Below are 16,346 nucleotides of genomic sequence, written 5' to 3'. Positions count from 1 at the left end.
CCCCAAAAACTGAAAAATTGCCCATAGACATATTTTTCATCCCTTATACTCATACCATTCTCCAATTTGTCAAATTTGATCTAAATTCTCTCAAAATCTCAAATTTTATCCGTCGGTGGTAAAATTACGATTTTACCCCTACACTCTAGAAATCACCGAAATTAAACTTTTTCACTGCCAAACCCTTAAATTATACTCCAATAAGTCAAATGGGGCCAAAAAAATTCTTTTCTAAAAATTCCCATTGTGTCCTTAGGTGGCAAATGACCATTTTGCCCTTGGACAGTAAAAATTCCGGTTTGACTCCAAATTGATCTTCGAACTCCAAATCACCATATTAAACCATTCTGGGACTTTAATATTCTTAATTTCATTTTAAATTCTCTATTTGATCTAGTTCGAGGCTTACATTAACTTAATTGTACCATTTGGTACATTGTCGTCTTTTAACGATTTTTCTTTCGGGGCTTTCCAAGTATGCAAGCATATTGTCAATCATATGAATGACATGGAAAGTATTTTATAAGGTCGGGCTTGACAAAATTTCTATTTGAACTAGTTCGAGGTTTAATCGACTTAATGGTACCATTAGGGGCAATATCGTCTTTTAACGATTTCTTGAACTTCCTAAATATGCAAACATTCTATTGAGCATGTAAATGACGTCGTAATTATTTTATAGAACAGGATTTGACATTAAAGGATTTTTACTCAATATCCAAGGTGTAGGAAGGAACATCATTCATCAAGAATCTCTTGACCTTGGGAAATGAAGCAGGTTGTGGCATAAGGATGCATTTGATGCATTGAGAGGGAAAATTGTAAGAAAGACTTCATTTTCTTCTACTTTTTTTATGCAATAGATTTGTTATGTCGTACTTTTTTTTAAACTAAATTATTCTTTCTCAACAAGGTAGAAAAACAATCAAGTGCCTCACCATTAACCTACAAAGATTATTGGAAGAGAAGTATGGAAAGACAATTGCAAATCATTCAAAAAATCGATTTCTCATGTCAAATGAGGTAGATATTGAAATTGATGCATTTGAAAAGATATAGAGACTTAAACTACTTTAACTGGATTATGTAAAACTTAAAAGAGACTATAAAGACTTTTAAGAGGCTTAATATGGTTGTGTTGGCATGGATTTCCTCTAGAATATCTTCTTATAGATATACATGTTTGTTTAATATGGTTGTGTTAGCATGGATTTCCTCAACAATATCTTCCTACAGATTTATATGTTTCTATGCTAATTGTTCTTGAGATGCGCAATAATAGCCTAAAACGTGTTTGGAATGATAAAAAGGTGATATTATTCAATTTCTCTTTACTTTTTGTGAAGCAAAAATATAATTATATGGCTAAGTGTTTTCTTCCCTTTTCTACAATGTTTTCTTCCAAATTTGAAAATCTCAATCACTCCCATGGGCTTATCAAAATCCTTCACTTATTAGGTTTTCGTAGTCTTGGGAGGTTGATGCTCTAAGATTGCATAAAACTGATTGAGGTTGATCAATCGATTGGTGTGCTAAAGACACTTATTGTTTTAAACCTTAAAGGTTGCAAAAGTCTTAAGAATCTTCCAAGGATAATTGGTGTTGGTGTTTACGGGGGGTTTTGATACGGTATTCAAGAATAGGCAAAATTGGCTTCAAGGTGAGCCTTTCAAATAGACGTCTATCTTTAAGACTTATTTCGCCCTCACCACTCGGTATGTAAAGGGGAATAATGAAAATAGTCTCAAGGATACAATGAAGCCAACGTCTAACTTTCGTATTGCACTTACGAAGTAGACCGTTAGATACACTCGAGGGTTTGCAAAGTTGTTTGGCCTTAAAACCAACTTTCTGCAACAAGTAGATAATAAGGAATTTGGACTATCTTGAAGATGATGAGAACTTTAGTGTTTATATTTATAATAAAACATAACACTTTTCTTGCCCTTGCTATTGCTCTTGCTCTACTTCTGATTTTTTGGTTGTCTTTGGTGTGTCTAAAATGGTTGGCACCAAGGCCTTTATATAGGCTTCCAAGTGTCTCTTCTTTAAGGACACAACCTTTTCATAAAGACACCTCTTTGTCTAGAAAGCATCTTTATGATTTTTGCCAACATAACTTTTAGATATAGTTATTGATTCAATAGTCATCTTATGAATAGATGACTATTCATCTCACAAAATATAACCTTTGAGTTATACCTTGAAACAATAACTATTCACTTTAACTTTTGAGCAATGGTGTCTTTTCAATCATGTTTCCTAATTTTTGGATATGATTTTTCAAGAGATATAATCATTCACATGAAAAACATATCTATATCTAATAGACACATTATGTTACTTTTCATAACATAACTTTTGAGCTAATGATAGCTTTTTTATCATGTGAAATAACCTTTAATTTTGAAAATACACCAACAATCCCCCACCATTTTCAAAATTTTCAAATACCAACAACTTTGAAAAACTTGTGCATAAATAAAGGTATCCCACAGATTTGAACCTTCACGTAGTGAGTGTGGTTGGTTTTAGTCTGAATAGAGTGGTTGACCAAGCATTCAACCATTGATTCTTCGTTGACTAGTCGGGCCACTAAACACACACAAGCTTCCTTGCTCACATTGTATCTAGTTTTGCCAACACGTTTATGGCCATGTGTTTTGCACCCATTCATGAGTGCTGTCAGAGTCAAGCCTTTAACTCCTAGAAGCAGCAGCACTTCCACTCATATAGGTAGCCCTCATCGGAAGTACCCCATAATTATACTACTTCAACATATATATGTTATGGGTCTGTTAAGAACTTTTCGTTCAGCCTTACCTTACACATTACGGGAACCAAGCACTATACACCTTGGGATGAAAAATATAATTTAGTGCTTGCAATCACCATGTGGTAGAATGGTCAGTTCTCGAGACTTGCAAGTCAGCCGCAAGCGTCGAGGTGAGCTCCCACTATTGGCGATTTAATTAATAGGCTTGAGACCCATCCCCTTTGAGGTCTTTATAACCAGGTCTTTTTTTTTCAGACTTTTAGTAAACGGGTCCACTAAATTTTCACCAGACCTCACATAACTTGTAGTGACTATACCGTCACTAATCCTTTGCCTGACAATGCTGTGTCGAAGTCCAATATATCGACTCTTTCCATTGTAAGCTTGATTACTTGCCTTTGATACAGTTGCTTCATTGTCGCAATGTATCAAGATTGGTGCCATTGGCTTAGGCCACAGCGGAATTTCATAAAGTAAATCTCTCAATCATTCCGCTTCTTAAGTGGCAGATGCTAAGGCTATAAATTCAGTTGCTATGGTGGAGTCTAGTTGACAAGATTGTTTCTTAAAACCCTAAGAAACAACACCCCCACCAAGTGTAAAAATCCATCCAATCGTGGATGTTTAATCCATTCTATTTGAGTTCCAACTTGCATCTGTATACCCTTCTAGAACTGAAGGAAAACCTGAATAGCAGATGCCATAATGCTTTGTACTCTTTAAGTACCTTAGAACTCTATAAACAATATACCAATGCTGTTTACTCGGATTACTTGTAAACCGACTTAGCATCCCAACTGCAAATGCAATATCTGGCTTTATACAGACCATTGCATACATAAGGCAACCAATCACCCTTGCATATTCATTTTGTGCTATTGGCTTGTCTTCATTAGCTACTAGCCTTAGATTAGAATCATAAGGCGCGGTCCTGGGCATACAATCTAACTTTACATACTTCATTACAATCTTTTCGATGTAATAAGATTGAGACAATGTTAGGCCATTATTTCTCTCATTATTCTTATACCAAGAATAACATCCGCCATGCCCATATCTTTCATATCATAATTCTTTAACAAGAACTTTTTTGTGTCTTTCACTTGTTCTAAATCGGTACCGAATATTAACATGTCATCTACATATAAGCAAATGATGATGCCTCTGCCGTTATGGAACTTACTATAGACACATTTGTCAAATTGATTGATCTCGTAGCCATTAGCTAGCACAACCTCATCAAACTTTTGATGCCATTGTTTAGGCACTTGTTTTAATCCATACAAGGACTTTACAAGCTTACACACTTTCCTTTCTTGACCATGAAAGACAAACCCTTCGGGTTGTTCCATATACACCTCTTCATCTAATTCACCATTTAGGAATGTTGTTTTAACATCCATTTGGTGAATTACCATCTTATATAACGATGCAAGTGCTATAAGCACTCTAATTGTAGCTATTCTTGTTACCGGTGCATATGTATCAAAATAATCAACACCTTCATTTTGTTTAAAGCCTTTTGCCACTAACCTTGCTTTAAACTTTTCTACAGTTCCATCAACTTTCATTTTCTTTTTGAAAATCCACTTACAGCCTATTGGCTTAGAACTTGGTGGAAGGTCTACCAATTTCCATGTTTTGTTTCCCATTATTGAGTCCATCTCATCTTGTATTGCTTCTCTCCAAAAAGAAGCATCTCGAGACTTCATTGCCTCCTCATAAGTTAGAGGATCACCTTCACCTTCTACATTAAAGCAGTAAGGTAGGTATTCACATGTTTTCTCTCTTGTACCTTCTACTAAGTACATGAGCAAATCGGATCCATATGTCTTTGCTTTTCTAATTCTTTTACTTCTTCGAAGCTCGATAGTTTTCTCGTCATTTTCTAAGAAACTATCGTTTTTTGTTATTTGTTCCTTGGGTCTTGTTAAACCTTGTTTCATCAAAAATATCATCCCTTGATTCTATGATCGTATTAACGAAATATGAATCATTAGGCTCTATCACCATGAAACGATATGCTTTACTATGTTCAGCATATCCTATAAATATGCATTCAATTCCTTTTTCACCCAATTTCCTTTTCTTTGGCTCTGGAACCCTTACTATGGCTCGACATCCCCAAACTCTTAAATAATTAAGGTTTGGCTTTGGTCCTTTCCATAGTTCATAAGAAGTAGTTTTACTCCTTTTGTTTGGGATTCTATTTAATATATGGCAAGCCGTTAACAAGGCTTCACCCCAAAATCCTTTTCCCAAACCTGAATTAGAAAGCAAAGCATTGACCATTTTCGTAAAAACTTGATTTTTACGTTCCGTTACACCATTTTGTTCTGGTGTGTATGGAGCTGTAGTCTCGTGTATAATTCCATTGGACTCAAAATATTTGGGATCATAATATTCACCTTCTCTATCACTTCGTAAACATTTAATAAACAATTCACAACAAAATTCAACTACTCATTTATAAATTCTAAATTTCTCTATTGCTTCATTTTTAGCATGCAATAAGTAAACATAGCAATATCTAGAGAAGTCATCAATAAATGTTACGAAGTATTTCTTTCCATCGATAAAAAGAGTACTATGCATGTCACAAACATTAGAATGTATTAATTCAAGTAATTTTGTGCTTCTTTCTACCTTAGGAAATGATTTTGTGCTTCTTTCTACCTTAGGAAATGAACTTATTGTGACTTTAGTGACCATGCATGTCTTGCACATATTATTACTTTCATCAATGTTGGGTATTAATTCTAATTTAGTCATATCATGCATTCTTCTATAATGAACATGACTTAATCTAATATGCCATAGATTAGTTAGGATTGCTTCACTATCATGAATATGAAACAATGCATTAATATAAGCAGAACTAGTAATACTTTTATTGACATTAAGCTTGAACATATTTTCACAATAATATCCGCTTCCCACATAATGTCCACCTTTTGTAAAGATGAACTTATCTGCTTCAAATATTAGTTTAAAGCCAAACTTATTCAACAAATCACCTGACACAAGGTTCTTTCTTACTTTCGGTATATAAAAGACATTGTTTAGTACAAGTGTCTTTCCAGAAGTAAACACAAGTTCCACGGTGCCTTTTTCTTTCACTTATGTAGTAGAGGAATTTCCCATGTATAGCACGTTTCCATCATCAACTTCTTCCAAAATCTTGAAGAAACTTTTGTCGTTGTATACATGATTAGTTGCACCAGTGTCAATCCACCATGCTCCATTGTCTTGGAGAAGATTGACCTCGGAAACCACAGCCACAAACTTGTGATTGTTCACACCTTGTGTCTTGTTTTTCAAAAGTCTACATTCTGCCTTAAAGTGACCAAGTTTGTTACAATAAAAACATGGGCCTTTTCTATTCCTTTCGAACTTATGACTTTTGTCATTCATACCCACGGAATGTCTTCTTTTGACCGGCTTGTTTGATGGTTTGTGTTTCATCACATGGACCTTTGAAGTCTCAAGATTCTTCTCATTAGAATCTTTTTCTTTTTCATCTTACTTGACTTCTTCTTGTTTTCGATAATCTTTTTCTATTTGATGATGATTACCAAGGTCCTCGAGAGACATATCCTCCTTTTTATGTTTAAGGAATTTCTTTGTGTCTCTCCATGAAGGGGGAAGCTTATCAATTATTGAAAAAACCACAATAGCTTCATCCATTGTAAGACCATATCGCTTAAAGCTATTAAGAATGCGTTCAAGCTCATGCAATTGTTCTATAACAGAATGATTATCAACCCTTTTAAAGTTATTGAAATGACTAACTAGGATTTTTTGCTGCTTGCGTCTTTTGCCATGTATCGTGCTTCCAACTGGTCCCAAAGTTGCTTTGCACTAGCCTTGTTCTGGTACGCATCGAACAATGCATCCGACATTCCATTAAGAATGTGTCCCATGCATATGCAGTCATCATTATCCCATTTTTGTCTCGAACGAGTTCTTTCCATGGATTCTTCACCATTTTCCTTACTTGGTCGTGGTGTATCTAGAACATATGCGACCTTGAGTGTTGTGAGAAGGAATCACATCTTTTTCTGCCATCGAATGAAGTCTCCTTCATCAAAGCGATATAACTTGACAATGTTGGTAGCCATCTCCTTGAGTGAAGCCATTTTGAATACCACGAAAATAAGTTTTAAAACCGTTGGTGTTTACGGGGGGTTTTGATACGGTATTCAAGAATAGGCAAAATTGGCTTCAAGGCGAGCCTTTCAAATAAACGTCTATCTTTAAGACTTATTTCGCCATCACTACTCGGTATGCAAAGGGAAATAATGCGAATAGTCTTAAGGATACAATAAACCCAACGTCTAACTTTCGTATTACACTTACGAAGTAAACTGCTGATACACCCGAGAGTTTGCAAAGTTGTTTGGCCTTAGAACCAACTTTCTGCAGCAAGTAGATAATAAGGAATTTGAAATATCTTGAAGATGATGGGAACTTTAGTGTTTATGTTTAAAATAAAACATAACACTTTTGTTGCTCTTGCTCTTGCTCTATTTATGATTTTTTTGTTGTCTTTTGGTGTGTCTAAAATGGTTGGCACCAAGCCCTTTATATAGGCTTCCAAGTGTCTTTTCTTCAAGGACACAACCCTTTCACAAAGACACCTCTTTGTCTAGAAAGCATCTTTATGATTTTTGCCAACACAACTTTTAAATATAGTTATTGATTCAATAGTCATCTTATGAATAGATAACTATTCATCTTACAAATTATAACCTTTGAGTTATATCTTAAAACAATAACTATTCACCTTAACTTTTGAGTAATGGTGTCTTTTCAATCATGTCTCTTAACTTTTGAATATGATTTTCTAGGAGACATAATCATTCACATGAAAAACATGTCTATATCTAATAGGCATATTATGTTACTTTTCGTAACATAACTTTTGAGCTAATGATAGCTTTTCTATCATGTGAAATAACCTTTAATTTTGAAAATACACCAACAATTGGTTCATTAGAATCTTTGGGAGAGCTTATTTTATCTAGTTGCTCAACATTTGATGATATGCCTAGGGATTTGCAGAATATGAAATCATTGAGGGTGCTTAACTTACATGAAATTGTAATATATGAATCAAATTCGTGGTTGTCTTGGCTATCAATGAAAAGAAGAAAAGAGTTGGGTTTCTTTTGGGCATCTTTGCCATGTTCTTTGGTAATGCTGAGTCTTGAAAGTTGCATACTATTTGATGATGTTACGCTTGTTGATTTGACCTACTTACCTTCTTTGAAATCATTAGATTTAAGTAGAAACGCAATTCATAACCTTATTGAGAGAATTATCCACCTTACAAAGCTTGATGAACTTTTACTGACTTGTTGCAAAGAGCTCTAATGGCTTCCAAAGCTTCCAACAAGTGGCTTGCATGTGATAATGTCTCAATCATTGTATATGATTTCAAGTCTACCATGCTTATTAAATTTGAGAAGGTGTATTGTCTTAGGTTGTGAAAAGCTAATTGAGGTTGAAGGTGTGTTCAAGTTGGAACCAATTGAAAACTTTAAAGTGAAACAGATTGAAAGTTTATTCAATATGGACTCGATCGAAAGCATTGAATTGCAAATTTATAATTATCTTATAGACATGAAAATGGTCGCTACCCCCACGTCTTTTTTCAGTCTAGTAAAAGTTTTTATTTTCTTATTTTACATTATTCAATACTTTCATAAATAATGGTTTCAATGTCTCAAGTATTTCGTGATGACGTCATAGCTAGCTGTTTTGTCTTTGGAAGTGAGGTTCCAATCTTTTTTGAGTATCGTTTTAAAGGGTATAAAATTTCTTTTTCTTTACCACAAAATGCTAGTGGAAAAGTTAATTGGTTAAAGCTATACATAGTCTATTCTCTTGTTGGAGATGAGATATTTGAGTTTCTACCATCTATGGATATTTTTAATGAGACCAAGAAGTTCACATGGTCTTATTTCTCAAGTTTCATTAGAATTCTTGAAACCAGTAGTGAAATAATCTTATGGCTAATCCATTAGCCAAAATGGATTATCACTTGGAAAATGGCGATTTTGTGAGCTGCAAATTAGAAAATTCTGGTTTCAACATAAGAGAATTTGGTGTTACATGTGTATAAAAAATCAAGGTTATGTATGAAGATGACACTCCACAACACTCTCAAGGTATGATTGCAACTGATTGCATTTATAAGAACTTTTTATATTTTTATTTTTGGCTTGACTTCATATATCAATAGTTTCTTATATCTTGCTTTCTTCATGAAAATTTTTTATATTAATTTATGAATATTTGAGAAAAAAAAAACTAAGAACAACATATTTTTTGGTTATCGTATATACATCGAGGAGTATCTAATTATGAGCTTTTCATGTCATTAAGCAATTTAACTAGTAATTTGATAAATTTAATTATAATTGCTAATTGATTTGATAATTAAAAATTTCAAGTCATAGTTAACCATGTTGTGATTTTTTACACCTATTAAATATATAAAAAGAATATATAAAAAAAGTATATTTGATGATTTTAAATTTTAAAAAAATGAAATAAGAGTGCATATATATTCGACCTTTTTAACAGTAATTGTTAAGATCTATGTATTACCTTAATAGTTGATTATTGTGTCTACACAAGACTTACCTATTTTGACTTTAACACCACCTTGGTCCATTGTCATGGGTCCCATATCAATAATAGATAGGGAGAATCTTAGGTATATAAACATGGGTCTTTCATCACTAACTAGATATGTCTTTCGAGTTGAAAACGTAAGTTCATGATAAGTGGTATCAGAGCAAACTCTGATCTTCTTTAATGTAGGGCTCCATGAGAGATACAAGGGTCAAGGTAGACCCAAACTAATATTAAAGTTCCTCTCATTTATGGGTAAAAAGTAGGCGTTGCATAATTGGGTGAGGTAAAATGTCACATATCCCATATCAGTACGAGATTGAATGCGTTTTGGGTGTATAAACATGGACCTTTCACTACCTATTAAGCATGTCTTTTGGGTTGAAAACGTGGGCCAGTAACACTATGACCCAAGAAGAAAAGTTAGGAGATAGTCGTCATGCTTGACGTCGTTAGTAGATTCAAAAGTTGGACTTTCCATCTAGGCTTGAAAGCTTGGGTCAAGCTTGGGCTTCAATTTTTACATCAAATTCAATTCAAAGATATTATTTTAATAAAAATATATTTTTTTAATATTAAATTTTTAATTAATTTAGAGCGGCCTGCATGGAAGGCAAAGTCGTTGAAGTCCTCATTCGTTTGAGTGGAGCAAGTGTTACTAGTTCTTTCATTTGTGTTCATTATTACATTAAAATCTCTTCCAAAGCACCATGGGATACTAAAACTCTCAAGAGTAGAGAAAGTCATTCCATAGCTAAGCTTTATCCCCATTGTCATTGGGTCCATAGGTGTTGTCGAAGCCACAAACAAGTCCTAAGGATTGAAGTTTCCCAAAGAAAAGGATAAAGTGTTTGGTAGAGATAACGGTGTGAAGATCGAAGAAATAGGCATTCTTGATTAAGCGAAAGCCTTTAGAAGTGCTTTCAGAGGGGGAGAGTTGGAATTAAAAGAACAGTTAGCCCACAAAGACTCAACAAGTTGGATGTCTAGGGTTGTGAGCTTAGTTTCCTATAAAAACAATATACAGGGGATGACTAAATTTTTAATAACTCTTTGTTTAATAGAGCTGTTGAATCCTCTTACATTCCATATAATAATCTTAATCTAAAGGTAAATTACTAGAAGAAGAATACCTGTTATCTCAAATTGTTAATCGTTGGCAGTCCTCTCATTTGAAAATTTCAATAGTTTCCTTAACAAAGTTTTGATCAGGATCAAGACTAGACCCATGTTAATATCTACTTTAAATGTTTTCACACTTCCTTTTTGATGAGGGAATTTAGGTGGGCAATATCTGAGTTAGTGATAAAATTCCCTTGAGCAAAATTCTAAAAAAAAGGGATAAGGGAAGGTCCATAGCAGTTAGAAGCTCTCTTCAGGCCCGTATTAGATTTGGAGGCACTTACACAAATACCCGTTAGTTTTTTAGTGATGGTAGGTTGAGGGGAAAAAAGAGATTAACAGATCGACTGTATTGAAATGTAGGGTTTGACTCAACCAGATGAAGGGAGAGGGAGTTAGTCTAAATTTAGCTTATTGTTATCGTCTCTTTGTTTGTCCTCAAGTAAAAAGCAACCTCTTTGAGTAAAAGAGAAAACAAGGTTTGAGGTTGACTTACAGACTGCTTTCAGATTTTTTGATAGATCTGTCATATTAGGCACAATCTTTGAAGACTTATGGGAAGACAAGTTACGAAAGAGGGGAGGAAAAAGACTAGGCAGTGTTGGACGGTTGGTGCTAATGGCGGCAATGGGTATCTCAATGCGCTCTACATCATTACAACCTTTAAAATCGATGATGGTCGAGAAGATTTCAAAACATTTACCATTGACAATAATTTAGGTTACGATAGGTATGAGGGTTTTCCTAGCAACTTCAATCAGAATTAGGGCGAAATCAAGTCTATCTTATTTATGAGTTGATTCGTGTGACTACATATAAGTGCCCCAAGCATTTCCTAATAATTTGAAAAGTGAATTGTGCTAGAGGTGAAGTGGGTTTTTTTTCGAGCTTGACCTACACTCGGAGAAGGAGGAAATGAGGGATTGCTTCATAAGAGAAAATGGATTCAAACTAGGGTTGAAGGTTTCATATTTAGATCCCAAGAGAAAGTTCCTTTCATTGGGGTTGGCAAAGGTCACAAGCACAAATTGACCTTTTAAGGGGCGAACTTTGGTTGGAATTCTTGTAGTGAAGAGGCCCATCTGAGCAACTCTGATGCTTATGTCACTCCTCAAGAGATCGACTGCACTCTTACATAGCCACTTCAAATCTCTAGTGGTAAGAGGATTTGAGTAGAGCAAAAATCGACGGTTTAGAGTTGTTGATGGTTCAAAGAATGTTTGATTGCCTTTGTCGAGTGAGGTTACAGACTTTGTGTTTAGATTATGGCTTATTTTGTTGAGTGGGGGAATTTAGGGCATGGCATGGATGGGGAGGAAGGGTTTGGGGTGTTGGATGACTTCTTTGTAGGTTTTGTCGTCATAAGTGGGTTTGGTGGGGAAAGGTCGTTTTCTAAGTGGTAGTGTCAGGGTGGGAAGTGGGTGACTCTTCTAGTCATTCCAATTATGGTAAGCTTTTTCCACTTTGACAGTATAACTATTGATAAGTCTTAGGTTGCCATACTTGATGGCATTGTGCATCTCAACAAGGCCTTTGTAGCGAACGAAGGCGAACTTAGTGCCTTTAACTCGCATTTGATGATTGCTCATAGGTATGTAAATAGCCATGACTTTGCTGAAAAAGTAAAAAATCTCCTTGAGCTTGCCCCAGATGACACTAAGGTTGAGGTTATCAACATACATTGTGTGTAGAAAAAAGAGCCATTTGTTCTGATCCCCATCATGCTTACCTCGATCTCAAACTTGATCATGGAAGGGATGACGTCACCTTACTGCTTTCACCATTTCACTTTTTTTCTCAATGGTTTTGCATAATGTTATCATAGCAACAAATTGAATATATCATATATGCATCTTTGTTTCATCATTTGATGATAAGAATTGTAAAGTTTTTATTTTTCTTATTTTACATCATTTAATACTTTCATAAATAATGGTTTCAATGTCTTAGGTATTTCATGATAGCGGCATAACTAACTGTTTTGTCTCCAGAAGTGAGGTTCCAATCTTGTTTGAGTATCGTTCTTTTAGGTCTAAAATTTGTTTTTCTTTGCCATAAAATCTTGGTGAAAAAGTTAGTTGGTTAAACCTATACATAGTCTGTTCTCTTGTTAGCGATGAGATATTTGAGTTTCAACCGTTAGTTAATTATCCCCTCATCCCTCGCCCACTTTGCCTTAACCTTTTCTTTGTCCCCTATAATTCTCTCATTAGTTGAGAACTTTAGCATTAGGAATGGGGATAAGTTGAAATGGAGAATGTAAAAAGAGAGTGATTAAGTAACCAGAGGTGAGGGAGAAGGAAAGTCCAAAATACCCTTCAAATATAATGAAATTTCAAAAACAGGTGTTCAGTATATATAGAAAACCTGTGTAGCTTAAAATCATTATAGTTTAGATATTAATTTTAAGTTGGATGCCAATTCTAAAATTTAACCATTTGTTTCATGCACCACTATATTGTATCTATAAGGGCTTGATTTATTGTATTTCTATATTCAATTTATTGATACAGGAATTCTCATGGAAACATAGTATTTGATGATTAAAATTGTGTAATAATGACATATCTATTTTTCTCATCTTTTAGAAAATAAAGATACTTGCAGAGAGATTGAGTTGAAAGTAAATGAAGAGTTACTCAAATTGGACACCAATGGACACATAAAAATGCAAATTGACAATATTTTGAAGAATCATAAATGATTGCTGCCCCTCAGGTTCTTGATCTCTTTTCTAATGTTTTCGATTTATTATTCTCTTTTTTCTTTTTATAACTTATAATTAATTCAATATTGTTACAAGTGTTACATGATTGTGGGAGCATATATGGTACATACGACTTTCCAGAGCCTAGGTACAGCCATAATGCTGTTGGGAACGAGGTTTCATTTGTAATGGCCTGGAGATCTGGTCAGCATATTAGCTATCTACACTTGATGGCCATTCTTTTTGCTAAAGATGATAAAATATTTGATTTTTTATCTCGTATTGAGATTGTCAACAAGACCAAAGATACTAAGTGGATCTATTATGAACATTTCATCAAAATTCCTAAAGCCAATAACAACACTTATTGATTTAGTTTATGGAGATTTATGGATGAATTAAAAGAAGATGATTAAGTGAGCTGTATAGTGTTTTTTTATTTATGTGTAAAAAGATGTGATATTGATCTCATATATGAATCGAATGACGACCTCATGCATAAATGCAACTTTAGTTATCAACATTTGCAAGTTAAAACTATAACCTCTTGTTGACTTTTATTGCTTTTTTATATCAATTGTTCAAGTCCTAAAGGACTCTTTATAGGATTCAAAATTTTAGACAAATTAGAGTAATTATATGTAGGATCTTTTTAGAGCAAACATGCCAATTCATCTACCTCTTGTTCTAATTAAAAGATTCATGCCCTCATATCAATGCAAGAATTGCCATTGATAGCAAAGTCTTCTTGTTTTTAAAATTTCATATCACCTCCATGCTATTATTTCTCTATCTTTCTCCCCTTGTACGGTCTTACCTATTACCATGCCTTTGAAAAGCTAGTCTTATACATGATCTACCTAAATCGACAAGCCAAATAAAAAGAATAATCTAAATCAATTCGTAAATTTTAATTTCTATTTTTTTAAAAATAGAACCAAATCATATTTTAATGAAAATCAAATTAAATCAAACCAAAATATAATAATTTAGTTTGGTTAATTTGGTTTCTTATTCTATATTAGGATCTTACAACTAAGCCTTTATTTTTTTTCGCAATTTTAATATTTTAAAAAATTAAAATTTAAGAACTCATAATTTAAGTCACCAACTACTATTTAGCAACATGACAATATTTGTTGATATGATCTTGTTTTCTTTATCTATCCTTTTTTATATCTTTATCTTTAATTTTTTTCAAATCATATAATCTTGTGTAACAATTTTATCACATTACTCAATATAAATACACAAATCAAGTGTTGCAAAAAGAATATACAAATCAAGCTCTCAATCTTGATCTTGGCGAGTGCCTAGTCATTAAATCTTCTATGCGAACATTTGTCTCTTTCTAGGCCGGGAACCTTAAACTATAGATTTGCCAACCTTACTCTTAAATTTCATTTTAAGTTTGTTTAGTGTCTATTTTGCTTGATTTTTTTTAACTTATTTATTTCTTAAGCTGTGCCAAACTGGATTTTGAAAAGCTCTTAAAAAAAAGCACCATTTTAAAAAAATAAAATTAAAAAAAAGCTTTCAGAGAGGAGCTTTCTCTTCTCTTTTTTTAAAAATACACCAACTTTTAAAAAAAAACCTCTATTTCCCTTAATTAATCTCTCTGTCCTCTCTTTTTCCTTCTGCAAATCACCCTTCTCTCTGTCCTCTCTCTTTTCCTCTACAAATCATCCTTCTCCAATGCAAATCGCGATATCCATCTCTTTTATCTCTCTCTACAAAGATTATTAGAAAACAGAAGACTTAGCAATAGAATATCGAAATCTAAAATTTTTTTGTTCTTACAAAAATTAAGAGAAAATAAGATCCAAAATTCAAAGTTGTATTAAGATACTATTTAAAAATTTTCGCTCTTCCTTAACAAAAAGGATTTAAATATCAAATTTATCGTTTCTTCTTTTTCTTCTTTCGTGGGGAATTAAAGTATCATAGTCTAATTGCTTACTAGATCAACAAAAATCTAATATTATTACTACTATATAAAGTTTGAGAGCTGTTTTGCTTCTGTATTATTTGATTTTAACATCTAAAATCGTATACAAGCTAGAAGTAAATTTGTTTTGTTTTGGTTTATTAGATGATTAGAGATGACATAAATACTTTTATGGTAATTTTAACTAAAATTGGAGCTTATATAATTTATTTTACCAAGCAGCTTACCAAAAATTTTAACTTTATTTTAATAACAATTATTTTTCATAAAAATTTTATAATAACTTTTAAATTAAAAAAATTAGGCCAAACAACTTGTGCTTATATATAGGTATATTATTAGAATCAAGAAATGAATAGATATAGATAGGATGTGTCATAGAAGAATCTGGCGGACTTGGTGGCAATCTTTGTGAGTGATCGGAGGGGGGGTACAAACAATTTTTGGTGAATATGGTAGGGTTTTGGATGCATTTATATTTAAGAAGAGATCCATAAGAGTGAGGAATTTTGGGTATGTAAGTTATAGATAGGATGTGACACTGAAGAAAAATCTCAAGACTATAAAAAACTTGATAATCTCAATGTTGATAACACAATCATTAAGAGAAATTTAAAGAAAAAACGTTGTACATGTAATGAAATATAATTTTAAAAAATAATTATGAAAGAAAAATATTAAGAAAATAAGACTCATGTTTTTATAAATGAAGTGTGGGAGGATTTATAAGCTAATAGCCTTTAATTTAAATAAAATTACAAAATAAAAATAATATAAAAAAATTTAATTTGGATGGATAATATTCAAATTAAATTTTAATTTTAATTTAATCTAATCTACATCTAAACAGAGAGTATTAAAACTAAACAAAGCCACATTCTACACAAAGAGCTATCAGAACATCCATAAGATAAAAGATTATTCTCATTTGTTTTAGCTTCTAAATAGGTTGAACTTGGGTTGGGTCAAAAAATAGTTTATTGATTAGCCAAATTTCTGATTGAGATTGTGAAGAGTGGTGGATAGCTGGAGAGCAGATAAAAGGTTTATATTTAGTGCCGGAGAATTTGTTGAAGTAGTGCATGGGGATTTAAGGACTGTCATTTGAAGGGGTTTGGTGTTGACCTGCAACAATCTGTTGGATGGTTGGT

This window comes from Theobroma cacao, chromosome 5 (genome assembly GCF_000208745.1).
Source record: "Theobroma cacao cultivar B97-61/B2 chromosome 5, Criollo_cocoa_genome_V2, whole genome shotgun sequence".
Classification (NCBI taxonomy): Eukaryota; Viridiplantae; Streptophyta; class Magnoliopsida; order Malvales; family Malvaceae; genus Theobroma; species Theobroma cacao.
Note: the sequence above shows the minus strand (reverse complement) of the source record.